This window comes from Hyperoodon ampullatus (assembly GCF_949752795.1).
Source record: "Hyperoodon ampullatus genome assembly, chromosome: 9".
Taxonomy (NCBI): Eukaryota; Metazoa; Chordata; class Mammalia; order Artiodactyla; family Ziphiidae; genus Hyperoodon; species Hyperoodon ampullatus.
The window spans coordinates 33610712-33627628 of NC_136922.1; positions in this window are offsets into that span (position 1 = coordinate 33610712).

Below are 16917 nucleotides of genomic sequence, written 5' to 3' on the forward strand. Positions count from 1 at the left end.
TCTGTGTTTCTGCCCCATGTAATTCTGTATTGCTATAGACCAGTGACCACTGCAGGTTTTCCTCTCTCCCCTTTTCTGAATGGCAGTTTTAATGTGGTTATCTTGCTCCTATTTTACCTTTGTATATTGGGTAAATTGGGAGCGGTTAACTTGTCTTTAAATTCTTAGATTGCTGGACCCTGGAGAGCTATCCAGTCCAAATGGGAGGTGCACATTTCCCAGAATTCCCGAACTATGACCTGGATGCAATATCTAGATGAGACTTGAGAATTAGTGTGTATGAATATTTGGTCAGCAAAAAGTAGACATGTCAGAGAATGTTAGTTGCCTATCAAAAATCCATTTTCTGTTTCTCAAATTGTGATATTTAGCTGCTCCTATTGCAATCAAGCTAAAAGGCTCCCAGACTCCTTGGCAGTTAGGTGTGGCTCTATGACTAATAATTTGATATTTGAGATGTAAGTAGAAGTGTTGTGTGGTACTTCTGGGAAGTCTCCCTAAAAGGAAAGTATCGACATGTTTCTTGGATCTGAAATAACTGGATCACAGCTGTTCTGGACCATGAAGATAAAGGCCATGCCCTAGGAATGGTTGAGTGGTGTGCTGTTAGGAGTCTAGTAGGTCTCTGAAGACTAAGCCCCAGTTTGCTCCCAGCTTCACTGGCTTGTGTGTTATCAAATTTTCCGTCTTTCCAAACAGATAATGGTGTATTGTCCTTTAAATATGGTGTATTGTTCTTTAAATTAGCATTTTTCTTATGAGTGTGGTAAAGCATCTTCTCATATTTTAAATAACCATTTGTGTTTCCCTTAGCCCATTTTTCTGTTGGAGTATTGATCTTTTCCACATTGATTTATAGGTACTTAATATTTTAGGGAAATTTTATCTGTGATATTAGTTGTAGATATTTTCCCCTAAGTTTTTATTTGTCTTTTGACTTTGCTTATGAGCATCCTTGCCATGCAGAAGTTTTGAATTTTATTAAGCAAATCATTGACTTTTAAAAATGCCTTTTGAGTTTTATTTCATACTTAACAAAGTCTTTTTCTGTTTTGAGATTGGAAAAAAATATTTTCCTAAGGTTTCCTTTGGTATATGTTTTTTTATTCTTATTTATTTATTTGTTAGAAAACATAGTTTTTATTTTTCAATTTAAAAAAATTAATATTTTTATACAGTTTTAAGGTTACACTGCATTTACAGTTATTATAAAATATTGGCTATATTCCCTGTGTTGTACAATACATCCTTGTAGCCTATCTTATACTCAATAATTTGTACTTCCCACTCCCCCCATCCCTATGTTACCCCTCCCCTCAACTGGCAACCCCTAGTTTGTTCTCTATATCTGTGAGTCTGCTGCTTTTTTGTTATATTCACTATTTTGTTGTATTTTTTTAGATTCCACCTATAAGTGATATCGTATAGTATTTGTCTTTTTCTGTCTGACTTATTTGACTTAGAATAATGCCCTCCAAGTCTATTCATGTTGCTGCACATGGCAAAATTTCATTCTTTTTTATGGCCAAGTAGTATTCCAGTGTGTGTGTGTGTGTGTGTGTGTGTGTGTGTCTATGTTTATATGTATATATACTACATCTTCTTTATCTTTTGGTATATTTTGGTTTACAGTTTTATATTTTGTTCCATTTGTAATTTATAACTAATACAGTTTCTCATTTCACTTCACCACAACTTCTATTAATTATCTTATTTACTACCCTGACTTCAGGTTCCAGGGAGGAGATAAAATCAAATAGATCTTATCTAGAATAGATAGGATCAACTAGAGAAGGTGACGTGAAATGAGAAGAGGTTTTAGAAATAAATTCCAAAAGGATCACATTAGTTTCTTAGAGTCATACCCTCTCTTGCCTTTGGACCTCAACAAATGCCAATTAATTCTCCCTCACTATTCCTGCTCCCTCTCTCAACCCTCCCCATTTTCCTGGCTTTCTTACCATAAGGGCAAGGACCTAGTTGATTTGTTTGCTGCTATATCCCTAACACCTAGAATAGTACATGGCACATAGTGGGGTCTCAATATTTGGTAAGCAAAGAAGTAGAAATGGCATAGAATGTTAGTTGCCTACCAAAAGTAAATTTTTGTGCAACCTCTGACTTTCTGCTCAGCTCAGTTCTCCGGTCTCCCAGTAACTGTTCTCTGCTGGGTTTCCTGGAGTCTCACTCACCCTGTGCTCATACAGCTCAGGACCAAAGATCTGGGAAGAGTTTCTGTAAAGATTCATCACTGGATGCATTTTTAATGAGAGGTATATGCAAGAAACAGGCACTGCTCTGATGTGAGGAGAACTGTATATGGGGGCTGTAGTTGGAGAGATGTGGTGGATAAGTTTGATAGAAGCAGATAATAGCGGGTCTAGAATGTTAGAAGAAAGAGCTCAGATGTCTTCTGATAGACAATGGAGAGCTATTATTATTTAGTTGAAAACTAAATTTTATAGAAGAGCTACAAGTGCATTTTAAGAACTAGAATAAAACAGTTTATGAAATGCTTTGTTGAACAAGTATATGATTATAAGTTCTGTAACATTATGTATTTACTGTCTTGAAGAACTCCCTCCTCTGTGATATATTTAATACTGAATATCTTTTAACAGGATCATTCTTCACAATTTAATTTTTTTCTTTTACTTTTTGGGTCTTCTAAGTAATAGATTGAAGGAAGGTATGTAAAATACCTAAGATTATGCATTTACATTATTTCTGATATTGATGAGTTATTTAAATGCCATGTGGATCAAGAGTTTATATGCAATTAGAGCAAATAGTAGAGGTATTGTCATTTTTGTTATCATCCTTCTCTTCCTCCTCATTACTGTTATTTAAAATAAAGTGTCTCTATTCTAAAGTACTGCCATACTTAACTTGCATGTCTTAGAGTACCAAATTCCAAACTCAGTAATTTACTTCTCTGCATTATGTATTGTATTTCCAGGATTATTATGTTGAATGGTAATTTATAAGGGCTAACAAATGAATTGCATTATGTTAATTAGCATATCAATTTGCTCACTATCCAGAGCTTGAGGGAGTGAGACACAGGGTGAGCACCTTTTCAATATAGGGTCTGTAAAGGTGATACAAACAGATGGAAAGATATACCATGTTCTTGGATTGGAGGAATCAACATTGTGAAAATGACTATGCTACCCAAAGCAATCTACAGGTTCAGTACAATCCCTTTCAAACTACCAATGGCATTTTTCACAGAACTAGAACAAAAAATTTCACAATTTGTATGGAAACACAAAAGACCCCGAATAGCCAAAGCAATCTTGAGAAAGAAAAACAGAGCTGGAGGAATCAGGCTCCCAGACTTCAGACTATACTACAAAGCTACAGTAATTAAGACAGTATGGTACTGGTACAAAAACAGAAATGTAGATCAATGGTACAGGACAGAATGCCCAGAGATAAACCCACACACATATGGGCACCTAATTTATGACAAAGGAGGCAAGAACATACAATGGAGAAAAGACAGCCTCTTCAATAAGTGGTGCTGGGAAAACTGGACAGCTACATGTGAAAGAATGAAATTAGAACACTGCCTAACATCATACACAAAAATAAATTAAAATGGATTAAAGACCTAAATGTAAGGTCAGACACTATAAAACTCTTAGTGGAAAACATAGGCAGAACCCTCTATGACATAAATCACAGCAAGATCCTTTTTGACCCACCTCCTACAGAAATGGAAATAAAAACAAAAATAAACAATTGGGACCTAATGAAACTTAAATGCTTTTACACAGCAAAGGAAACCATAAACAAGGTGAAAAGACAACCCTCAGAATGGGAGAAAATATTTGCAAATGAAGCAACTGACAAAGGATTAATCTCCATAATTTACAAGCAGCTCATGCAGCTCAATATCAAAAATAACAACCCAATCCAAAAATGGGCAGAAGACCTAAACAGACATTTCTCCAAAGAAGATATACAGATTGCCAAGAAACACATGAAAGCATGCTCAACATCACTAGTCATTAGAGAAATGCAAATCAAAACTATGATGAGGTATCACCTCACACCGGTCAGAATGGCCATCATCAAAAAATCTACAAACAGTAAATGCTGGAGAGGGTGTGGAGAAAAGGGAACCCTCTTGCACTGTTTGTGGGAATGTAAATTGATACAGCTACTATGGAGAACAGTATGGAGGTTCCTTAGAAAACTAAAAATAGAACTACCATATGCCCCAGCAATCCCACTACTGGACATATACCCTGAGAAAACCATAACTCAAAAAGAGTCATGTACCACAATGTTCATTGCAGCACTATTTACAATAGCCAGGACATGGAAGCAACCTAAGTGTCCATCGACAGATGAATGGATAAAGAATATGTGGCACATATATACAATGGAATATTACTCAGCCATAAAAAGAAACGAAATTGAGTTATTTCTAGTGAGGTGGATGGACCTAGAGGCTGTCATACAGAGTGAGGTAAGTCAGAAAGAGAAAAACAAATACCATATGCTAACACATATATATGGAATCTAAAAAAAAAAGGTTCTGAAGAACCTAGGAGCAGGTCAGGAATAAAGATGCAGATGTAGAGAATGGACTTGAGGACTTGGGGGGAGAGATGCATAAGCTGGGACAAAGTGAGAGAGTGGCATGGACATATATATACTACCAAATGTAAAATAGATAGCTAGTGGGACGCAGCCACATAGCACAGGGAGATCAGCTCAGTGCTTTGTGACCACCTAGAGGAGTGGGATAGGGAGGGTGGGAGGGAGACACAAGAGGGAGGAAATATGGGGAGGAAATATGTATAGCTGATTCACTTTATTATAAAGCAGAAACTAACACACCATTGTAAAGCAATTATACTCCAATAAAGATGTTAAAAAAATCATTAAGATAGAAAAGAATGTAGGGTCTGAGACCAAATTTTGGAAGAGTGGGCAGTCCAATAGAGGTCCTGAACTTGTTGAAGAAGAGTGCAATGGTTTGGCTTCTGGACTCTGGATGTAGAGAGGGTGTGGGCTTTGAAAGGGGGAGATTTGAATTGTCCAGGCATTCTTTCTGCTTAATTTTTGTGGCCAAGCCTAATTCTTAATTACAGACTGTCTTCCACACCCTAATAAACCCATCGTAAGTTGAAAATAAGTAAAAAATGCATTTAATACACCTAACCTACCGAACATCATAGCTTAGCCTAGCCTACAGCTGGGCAAAAATCATCTAACACAAAGCCTATTTTATAAATAAAGTGTTGAATATTTCATTTAATTTGTTGAATATGGTATTGAAAGTGATAGAATGGTTGTTTGGGTATTGAATGGTTTTAAGTGTATTAGCTGTTTATCTTCATGATGGAGTGGCTGACTGGGAGCAGCAGCTCCCTGCTGCTGTCCAGCATCACGAGAGATTATTGTACCACATTTCACTAGCCCAAGAAAAGATCAAAATTCAAAATTCTAAACATGGTTTCTACTGAATGCATCTTGCTTTCACACCATTGTAAAGTCAAAAAATTGTTTAGTTGAAACATTGTTAAGTCAGAGACTGTCTTTATCATGTAGATACTTCTCACCTGGAACATATTCTTTTAAATCTCACTCTTACTTACTTCTCTCAAAAGTAACCTGTTTGGGAAAAAGGAGAAGAAAAAGAAAGGTAAATAAGAGAGTATCTTTCCAAAAATGGATTTTAGGTGACTTATTTTTTCTATTATTATTTTTTCTCTTTCCTTGCTTCAGTGTGGATATATTTTCTTGGCCTGTTTTCAAATTCATTAATTGTGTTTTCTGTTGTGCTGTTAACCCATCTGATAAATTCTTAATTTCTGATATTGAATTTTGCAATTATTGTATATCTACTTGATTTCTTTAAAAAAATAACATCCTAATTCTCTGTTGATGAACTCCCTCTTGTTATCTTCACTGTCAATCAACTTGTTTTACCTAATATATTAATTATAGTTATTTTGAAGTCATTTCTGCTAACTCCAATATGTGGATCATTTCAATATTCTAACTCTTGGCTATTAGTCTCTTTACCTTGATTCTTCTCACCTGGTAAATCTTTGTTTCATGTGAGAAAATAAAGGAAACTTCATTTAAAACGGAATCAGGAAGCCCTGAAGGGGGCGCTCTCACCCATATATCACTCACCACAGCTTACAGACCGCAGTAGGAGGAAAGATTTCCTTCTGACCCATCAACAACAAGCTGCCCACCGCCTGCAGCCAATGAAGACCCACCACAGCCCTCCCCAGTTACGTCTTAAAAACCTAATAAAAGCCCACCTTCCCCTTGTGTCCTCAGACTTGCCTGTGGCGCGCCGTAGTTTGCATGTCCTGAACAACAATTCCTCTGCTATTTCCGAATAAACTCATTTTCCTGGTAAAATAACTGGCTGTCTTGTTTTTTTTTTAAGGTCAACACAAGCTAGATATTGTGGATGATACTTTTAGAAGCTCGGATAGTATTCCTCTAAAAAGTGTTGAATTTTGTTCTAGCTGCCAGTTAATTTACTGGCAAATCACCTTAATTCTGATGAGGATTGGATTTCGACTGTTACGGTGGGTTTATTTCAGTTTTGACCTTTCTCCCAGGGTATAGTCCTTATACCTAGAGCATGATCTTTTTTTTGTGACTCATATGAAAGTCTAGGATCCAATATCCCTCTATTCTGGCTAGTTAGAGGCTAGAACTCCACCATCCTCCCAGCACTGTGCTGCCTCTGAAATTTCTTCCCAGCTCTCCAGTATCCCAGCAGTTATTCTCTGCTAGGATTCTGGGAGTCTCACCCTGTACTCAAAGAGGTTGGGGCCAAGGATATGGGAAGAATTTCTATAAAATTTCATGAGATCATTTTCCTGAAATTCTCACCTGTACAATTCCCTCCTCTTCAGCCCCTGACCTCTGAATCCCTGCCACCATGGCAACCTCCAACTCCAGTTTGTTTCCTTTGTCCTTTGAAATGCAACTTCTTCTTGGACTGAACTTCCCAAGCTGGATGAAATGTGAAGCTCATTTTGTTTTCCTTCTTTCAAGTATGATAGTTCTGTTTTGATTGGTGTCTAGTTCTGCAAATTGTTATTTTATGTATTTTGCCCAGAATATGTCAGTAAGGCTAAGTCTAATATCAGCTATTTTGTCATGGCTGAAACTGCAAGTCCCAGACTTTTTTTTTTTTTTTTTTGCGGTACGCAGGCCTCTCACTGCTGTGGCCTCTCCCATTGCGGAGCACAGGCTCCGGACGTGCAGGCCCAGCGGCCATGGCTCATGGGCCCAGCCGCTCCGTGGCATGCGGGATCCTCCCGGACCGGGGCACAAACCCGTGTCCCCTGCATCAGCAGGCAGACTCTCAACCACTGTGCCACCAGGGAAGCCCCCAGACTATTTTTTTTAATTGACACAGTGGTCAGTGAGAGGTGGAGTTGGCATATATGCTTGGCTTAATCTTATTTTTTCTTGCTTTTTTTTTTTTTATATACTTCCTTTTAAGTAAAAAGAGGCTCTAATTAAGAGTACTGATGTGGGCGGGTAGCTAGATTATTAGAATTTTCAAATGCTTTGAAGAAAACTCCCACGAGTTATTTTACATTGAAAAGGTCTTCATAGAACTATTAGTTTACTTTCTTTTTCTTAAAGAGCAAGATTCCTCTCTGAAAGGCTGCAGCTGTAGGAAATTCGGCATATGTCAATCCTTTTTAAAGAACTTGGTTGGAAAAAGTATATTATTGGCTTTCTTTTCTGATTAGATCAGAAAATGCCTAGGGTATGCATAGATATAAAAATGATGGCAAATGAAATAGGTCTAGTCTCAAAACAAGGTTTTGAAATACAACAAACTAGGACACATCGGGGTGATTCTGAAAGTCTTTAATGTTCTGTAATCTGAGATTACTTAAGTTTTGAAGGTTTAGAAATGTTAATTCTAGCAATTGACATCTTTGCAGGTGACAATGTAAATCACAGAGTTTAAAATTTCCTGGATACAGATTTATTTAAGATTGCTTAATGGCTGTCAGGCTACTTTGCCATGGTGGAGAGTGCCAACTGTATTCTTTTCTCCAAAAACAGAAGTTCCTCTTAAAAGATTGTTGCATAAAAGGGCCTTGACAATAAGCTAGGCCAGGGTCTTCTGTGGCAGCTTCTAAAATGGCTTTCAGTGTTTTCCAGCCTTCTGGTATTCATGCCTGTGTTAGTTTGCTAGCGCTGCCATAACAAAATACCACAGACTGGGCAACTTAAACACAGAAATGTATTTTTTCACAGTTCTGGAGGCTGGGAGCCCAAGATCAAGGTCTTGACAGGTTTGGTATCTCTCGTAGGGCTTTCTCCATGCCTTGCAGATGGCTGTCTTCTTATTGTGTCTTCACAGGGTCTTTCCTCTGCCTGTGCATCCCTGGTATCTTTTCCTCTTCTCATAATGATACCAGCCATATTGGATTAGGGCCACACCCATATGACCTCATTTAATCTTATTACCTCTTTAAAGGCCCTGTCTCCTAATGCAGTCATATGCTAGGATACTGGGTGGTTAGGACTTCAGCATATGGATTTTATGGTGACTCAGTTCAGTCTTTAACAATGCCTTTGTGTAATCCCTTCCCCTTGAGTGTGGGATGGACCTAGTGACTTCTAATGATTCACATGTGGCAAAAATGATGATAGGTTATTTTTGATATTAGGCTAAAAAGATTGTGACTTCTGTCTTGTTCAGTCTCGCTCTCTGGTTCTTCTTGCTTGCTTGTTCTGATGGAAGCGAGTCGCCAATTTGCGAGTTGCCCTATGGAGAGGCCCACTTGGCAAGGAACAGAGGGTCTTACAGCCAGCAGCCCCAAGGAACCGAGGCCCTCTGTCCAACAGCCCAATAGGAACTGAATCCTGCCAATAGCCACATGAGTGAGATTGGAAGCAGATTCTTTTCCTCTTGAGTCTTGAGGTGACTGCAGTCTCAGGTGACACCCTGATGGGTAAGAGACCAAGCCAAGGGCCCAGTTAAGCTGCACCTAGATTTCTGACCCATAGAAACTGTGAGATAATAAATGTTCTTTTAAGCCACTGAGTTTTGGAGTAATTTGTTACACAGCAATGGATATACTCTCTATAAACTCTATATAAAATGAGGGCAGCTAATATATTCTCATTTTGTCATTGTTGAGAACAAATAATAGTTACTACTTGTAGACTATGTGTAGTACAATGCTGTTTCTTTCCATATATTATCTCTTTTCATTGTCACAACAACCTGTTTTTATCCCCAGTTTACGGAACAAAAAATTGGTTTTAAATGGGTTCAAGGGACTTACCTGGTTGCACAGTGGTTAAGAATCCGCTTGCCAATGCAAGGGACATGGGTTCGATCCCTGGTCCAGGAAGATCCCACATGCTGCGGAGCAACTAAGCCCGTGCGCCACAGCTACTGAGCCTGCGCTCTAGAGTCGTGAGACACAACTACCGAGCCCGTGTGTCACAACTACTGAAGCCCGTGCACGTAGAGCCCATGCCCTGCAACAAGAGAAGCCACCACAATGAGAAGACCGCGCACTGAAACTAAGAGTAGCCCCCACTTGCCACAACTAGAGAAAGCCTGTGCACAGCAATGAAGACCCAAGGCAACCAAAAATAAATAAGTAAATAAAAGTAAAGTAAAATTAAATTTAATTTAATTTAAAAAAATATTAAAATGGGTTTGATAATATGTCCTAGGTCATATTCCTAAAAAGTGGTAGGTGGGGATTTGAACCCATAGGCCCACTCCAATCCTGACACCAGGACAGGCTCCATAATTTGTGTGGCCCTGTGAAAAACAAAAATGTGGGTCTTCTTGTTTAAAAATTGTTAGGAATTTCAAGATGGTAATAGCAGAGCATGAAACGAAGTTCTTGGCTCTTTTGAGTGTAGGGCTGTGTGTGCCCACACAGGTTGCTTGCCCATTAAGCCTGCCCTGGCTGGCACTCCTACCTACTGTGCAATAATGCCTTCTGTCTCTAAGTAGGAAAAATGTTACAGATGAAGACCCTGAAGGCATTAGACAAATGTCATAGTTAGATCAGGTGTCCTCATTCTGAGCCTGCAATTCCTTTCTCTCCCATCACATTGCCTTCCTACAGCAGTAATCCTATGTTCTATAGAACAGAAGCTTCTGCAAAGTCCTCTTCCCACTGATGGACTCTTCAGCAAGGATCATAGGAACACTTGTCCTTCCTGTTTGACAGCCATATTTTAGTATATGTTCTACTGAGTGCACAACGCCTGTGTGGGAAAGGGGCACACAGAACCAAGGAGCTCTGCATCCAATTCCATTACCATCTGGTGAGCTTTTTCATATCTAGGCAACTGTGTCCTTAATGGCTTCTCGTGTAGTAAATGATCAACTCATCAGGCCTGTGTTGTCCAAATCCCATACATTCCAAAGAAGGTCTTTAGGACTGGTCCTTGACCATCACCTGAGTGATAACTTCTAAGCCCTTGGAATCTCCTGCCTGATAAGAGTGTATCTGTATATCTGGTGTCTTGGACTATGTCAGATAGTTTACACTAACAATGTGATTTATGTTGAGCATCTGATTTTGTTTCCCTGGGGCCCTGGGCCACACTGTATCAGCTTGACCTCTGGAGAGGACTGAAGGCTAAATAGCTAATATCAGTCATGTGGGCACTCTATAAAAACCCTGGATATAAACTCTTGGGTGAGCCTTCCCTGCTAGGCAACACTTCACGCATGTCACACTTCATTTCTGAGAGAATTAAGCACTGTCTATGTGACTCCACTGGGGAGAACAACTGGAAGCTTGTATCTTGTTTCTCTTGGACTGTGCCCTATGTGCCTTTTCCTTTGCCGATTTTAATCTGTATACCTTCATTGTAATAAATCATAACCATGAGTATGGTTATGATTAGGCTTTTCTGAATCCCGTGAGTCCCTCTAGTGAGTCATGGAACATGAAGGTGGTCTTAGGGACCCCCAAACACTTCCCCATTACATTCCTTTCAACAATTTAAATATTTCACTCCATTCTCTTTTTGCTTGCATGGTTTCTGAAGAGATATCTGATATAATTCTTATTTTTCTCTATAGGTAAGATGCTCTTTTTCTCTGGCTTCTTTCAAGATTTTCTCTTTGTCCTTTATTTTCTGTAGTCTGGATGTGATGTGCCTAGGTGTAGGACTTTTGGTATTTATCCTATTGTTCTTTGAGCATCTTGCATCTGGGGTTTGGTGTCTGTCATCAGTTTTGGAAAATATCTCAGCCATTATTAATTCAAATATTTCATTTACCCTCTCTTCTGGTATTCTCATTACATGTAATGTTATACCTTTTGTAATTTTCTCACAGTCCTTAGATAATTTGTTCCACTTTTCTTTCCTTTTTCTCTTTGATTTTCAGTATGGGAGGTTTCTATTGATGTCTTCAAGCTCTATGATTCTTTCCTCAGCCACTCCCAGTCTGTTGATGAGCCCATCAAAGGCATTCTTCACTTCTCTTACAGTGTGTTTGATTTATAGCTTCTTAGAGTTTTCATCTCTCTGATTACATTATCCATCTGTTCTTGCATATTGTCCATTTTTTCCATTAGAACACTTAGAATATGATCATAGTTATCTAAAATTTCTTGTCAGATAATTACAAAATCTCTGTCATATGTCCTGATGCTTACTTTGTTTGACTTTTTTTTTTTTTTTTTTTTGCTTTCTATCATGTTTTGTAATTATTTGTTCAGAGCTGGACATGATGTATTGGATTAAGGGAAATAAGATTAATAGGATTTTAGTGTGAGGTTGTATGTTTATCTGTCTGGGAGTTAGGCTGTGTTTACCATTTGCTGTAGCTGTGGCAGAGCCTAGAATTTCCTCTAATGGCCTGCCTTTGTCTCTCTTGTTTTTTGGTTTCCTAAAAGACTCCTGCTCAAATAGGGTCTGAGACTGGCAGTTCTTTCAAGCTATTATCCCTTGTTATTACACAGGGGCCCTGTTTTGTGGTTGTAAGGTGGGGATATGGGGACGGGAGGCATTCTACAGTCCTATAGTTAGTGTGCCTGTGCCCCAGGGCTGTGGCCTCCACAAGTGCTTCTTAGTTTTCTTTACTGCCTCCACCTCCCCACCCCAGGTGAGACAGGTAGTCTAGAGGGGGTTGAAATTGGGTATTTTCCTTTTCCCAGATTGGTTAGGCTCTTGTAAACCCCAAATTTGTTAGGTTAAGGTAAAACAGTTTCCCTTGAGGGCAGGCTTTAGTTAAGGAAATCAGAATTCTCTGTGTGTATTTCAAAATAATTATATTTCTCCGCCCCCTGCTGGAAGCACTTGGGAATTTTCCTCCAGTCTTCATACTGAGAACCTAGTGGGGCTCTTAGAGGTAAAACTCATGAAAGTATGGGAGCTTTCCTAAGACATGACCCCTCAGAGTTTTTAAGTTTCACGTTTGTGTACAATGAGACTCCAGCAATTCATCAGTTATAGTTTACGTGTTCTTACTAGTACTGGCTCTAGCAGTGGGCTTTCTGTTCCTGGTAAGCAGTGATTCTCTATATTTGTTTGTTTTTCCAATTTGGGGGCTGGAGTTTGCCCTGTGACCTTAATTCTCTATGGATCTAGGAAGGGTTGTTGATTATCAGTTTGTTCAGCTTTTTTCTTGTGATGACTTCTAAGCTTTTAAATGTTGGACTGCAAACTGGAAACCTCCATTCACTTCTAAATTAATACAGATTAGTTTCTCAGCTTGTCTTCTTAAAGCAATATGGATTCTGAAGGAACTCTTCCAGTTTTTAACAATGGGAATATTTGTTATAATGATAAGCAAAATAAAACAGCAAGATGATACACTCACACACACACATTCTAATCTTAACATGTCTCTTTAAAAAGCATAGAAAGGGGAATTCCCTGGTGGTCCAGTGGTTAGGACTCCAGGCTTTCATGGCTGAGGGCCTGGGTTCAACCTCTAGTCGGGGAACTAAGATCCCACAAGCCACACTGTGAGGCCCAAAAGAAAAAAAAGCATAGAAAAAAGACTAAGAGGAAGTATACCCAAAATTAATGATAAATGCATATCAATCATGGTACATTAGATCATGCTTGCTATTTTTCTTTTTTAAAAATAATTTTGTGAAGTTTTTTTTTTTAATTAATTTTGGGGGGGGGCTGTGTTGGGTCTTCGCTGCTGTGTGCGGGCTTTCTCTAGTTGTGGCGAGCAGGGGTACTCTTCATTGCAGTGTACAGGCTTCTCCTTGGAGTGGCTTCTCCTGTTGCGGAGAAGCAACAGGCTTCTCCTGTTGCTCTAGGCATGCGGGCTTCAGTAGTTGTGGTGCGTGGGCTCAGTAGTTGTGGCTCGCAGGCTCTACAGCACAAGCTCAGTAGTTGTGGTGCATCGGCTTAGTTGCTCTGCAGCATGTGGGATCTTCATGGACCAGGACTCAATCCTGTGTCCCCTGCATTGGCAGGAATATTTTTAAGCACTGCACCACCAGGGAGGTCCCATGCTTGCTATTTCTTTTTTCTTATTTTCTACATTAAACACATATGACTTTAAAAGAACAACTTGCCAAACCCTGAAAAATATGTTTTTGTGTGAAGGTGTTATGTAATAAGCATCTTAATTTGGGGCATATGCTTGATGAGATAGCTTATTTTAATATATGTTAATTATTGCTAATATGTTAGATAGTGTGCTGAAGAACCCCATCCTTGCTGTTATGAGTTGACCATTCCATAGTGTATTTGTCTTTGTTTTCTCAATTTAGTCAGTGGGGTGAATAATATTTGATGAAATTAGAAGGTTTGATTTGCATTGGTTGATTTCCAGTCTACCTTGAAAAAGCAGCAGGGTAAATTCCTCATTGTGCAGGATGATCGTGGAGTTACAGGCAGATAAGCTTCTGCTCTCAGGTAAACATATATATATATATATATATATATATATATATATATATATATAGATAGATAGATAGATAGATATTTGCGGTACGTGGGCCTCTCACTGTTGTGGCCTCTCCCGTTGAGGAGCACAGGCTCTGGATGCACAGGCTCAGCGGCCATGGCTCACGGGCCCAGCCGCTCCACGGCATGTGGGATCTTCCCGGACCAGGACACGAACCCGCATCCCCTGCATCGGCAGGCGGACTCTCAACCATTGTGCCACCAGGGAAGCCCTCAGGTAAACATATTTTAAGAATAATATAATTTGTAACACGTTATGGAAATTTAAAAGTCAAAAGCAGATATCAAAGTATATGTTGACTGAATGCATATTGCGGAGATTTATTTCTGAAACTCACCTACTCAGATGCTAAGTAATTCCACCCCCCCCCCACTTTTGCCCTATTAATTCTAGAAGTCTGTAAAAGAAGCATTTTACAACTTCATCTCACTGCTTCTGTCTTTTTGAAGATTACTTAAGAACAGGATCAATTTGAGCTTGAGACATTCTTCTGATATTTTTTCTTTGGTATGTGTAAAACCAAGTGATAATATGTGGCCCTCTTTCTTCAATACTCTGATTGTAATGCTTTCCATTTATATTTTCCCCTTCCCTTAAGTCCCTTCTCTCCCCCTGCCCTTGCCAAATCATTTCAAGCCATTGTCTCTATTTGGCAATCAATTCTTTCCTGTATTCACCTTCATTCTTCCCATATCTTGCCATCCTTCACATTGTCTTCAGTAAAGTTCCTCAGACAGGCAGCTCACAAACCTTAGATGGCTCATCATTGCCTGGCTATTAAGTTCCATTCAACAGAACCCTATGGTGTCCAAACCTCTCTTTCTAACCCTCTTCTCTACTCTGGCACCTCATCCCATACTGCAGCCAAACTGGAGTCCTTAGTGTCCCCAGAAACTCTATTCCTCTGCGTCTTTGCCCTCACTCTTTTCGGAGTCTGGGAGGTCCTCTCCTCATTTTTGGTGCCACAAATCTTACTTGTTTCTAGGACCTGGTTCGATTGTGAACACACTCAGGAGGTCATCTGTGATTCTTGTCCCACTCTCCACCTCAGACAAAAACCAATTTTTCTTTCCTCTATGATCCCATTGTTTTTTTTTTTCTGTAAAACTAAATATGCCACTTAGACTCTGCTTTGAAACATAGTTATTCTCATGCAGGCTTATTTCATCCACAAATTTATAAAATTCTGTAAGGATCGAAACTAGCATTGCCATCTTTGTCCCTTCAAAATGCCAGGCAGGTGTTGTCACTGATGAATTAATTAGCAGTGCACCTCATGGTTTACAAAGTGCTTGGACACACATCTGTTATCTCATTGGGCACAGCCAGCTCTTACTAGTAGACTGTGCAGATATTATCACCATTTCGTAGGTAAAGTCACTAGGGTGCCAAGAGGTTGGGTGCCACTTAGAGGGCACTGGAGAGGTAAAATTGTTGGATGCCTGTCAGGGCCAGGCTGTACTACAAGTACTAGCTCATATAATCCTTACGGCAACCATATGGGGGTGAATGTTAACATCACATGATATAGATGAGGAAACTGAAGCCCAGGGAAACTCAGAATAATTTTCCTAAAATCAAATAACTTTTTGCACTGAGGGGTGCTCCCTTTCTCTAGTATGGCATTGACGTTAATGAAATGTGATTAGCAAGTGTGGCCTCTCTTTAAAGTTTAGTCTGTACATTCTGAGGTGTAAATATGTGTCAGACCAGCTGTCCTGGGGCTGTGGACTTTGGAAGAGTTGCAGCAGCAACTATATATCCAGCAGGGGACGTGGGAGAGCAGCACTTGGCTAGTAAAAAGGTCTGAGCTGCACACACAGCAAGATCACTATTGTAACCTTTGCTGTCTTAGTATTTTACTTGGATTCTAGCTTGTAGTTCAAGGTCAGTGCCTTGTCTTTGTTTTTCTTTTGGGGAAAGAATGGCCTGACACTATTGTCTTAGAAGGGGCAGGAATTGATGTCATAGAGAAACACTGTTTTGGATCCCATTATACTTCATAGGGCAGGTAGAAGCCCTATGAAAAGACACGTGCGTTAAGGATCCCATCTTAGAAGGAGTGGCCAAGGTGGCAGAGTAGGAAGACACTGAGCTCACCTCCTCCCATAGGTACACCAAAATTACAACTACTTACAGAGCAACTATCTATGGGAATGAGCTGAAGACTAGCAGAAAATATCTTCTACAACTAAAGATATTAAAAAAAGGAACCACAACCAAATGGGTAGGAAGGGCAAAAATGTAGTATGCTCAAAACCCACAACAGGTGGTAAGTGACCCACAAATGGGGGTAAAATCACAATTGCAGAGGTTTTCCCCCAGAAATGAGGGGTCAGAGCCCTATATCAGGTTCCCCAGCTTGGGAGTCCTGTACCAGGAAGACAAGCCCCCAGAATGTCTGGCTTCGAAGGCCAGCAGGACTTGTGTACAGGAGAACCAGAGAGCTGTAGGAAACAGATATTCTGCTCTTAAACGGTGCATGTAAAAACCTCACATGCTCCAAGTCCCAGCACAGAGCCAGTAATTTGAAAGAAGCCTGGGTCAGACCAACTTACTGATTTGAAGAGCCTCTCAGAGGTGCAGGAGGCAACTGGAATTCCCCCCTAGGGACACAGACTTTAGCAACAGCAGGTTTTGGTAGCTCAATGTATCACAAGGACACTGGTGCTGGCAAGGGTCATTTCAGAGTCTTCCCTCTAGCCTCGTAGCACTGGGGGTTTACCTGACCAACAGTGGGCTGGCACCAGCCTAGAACACTCTGGGCACTGCAGACAGCCATACTGGGATCTGACATTACCCACCAGTGGGCCAGCAGCCACCACATGAGGCAGGGCCTGGCAGCCAACAGGGCTGGGGTCAGCTCTGCCTGCCAGCACACCCACGGTAGTCAACCTCACCACAGCAGGAGGGCCCACACAGCCCACATAGGGGACACCCTAAAAGCATATAGGTCTGGTAACCAGAGGGAGTATGCTACT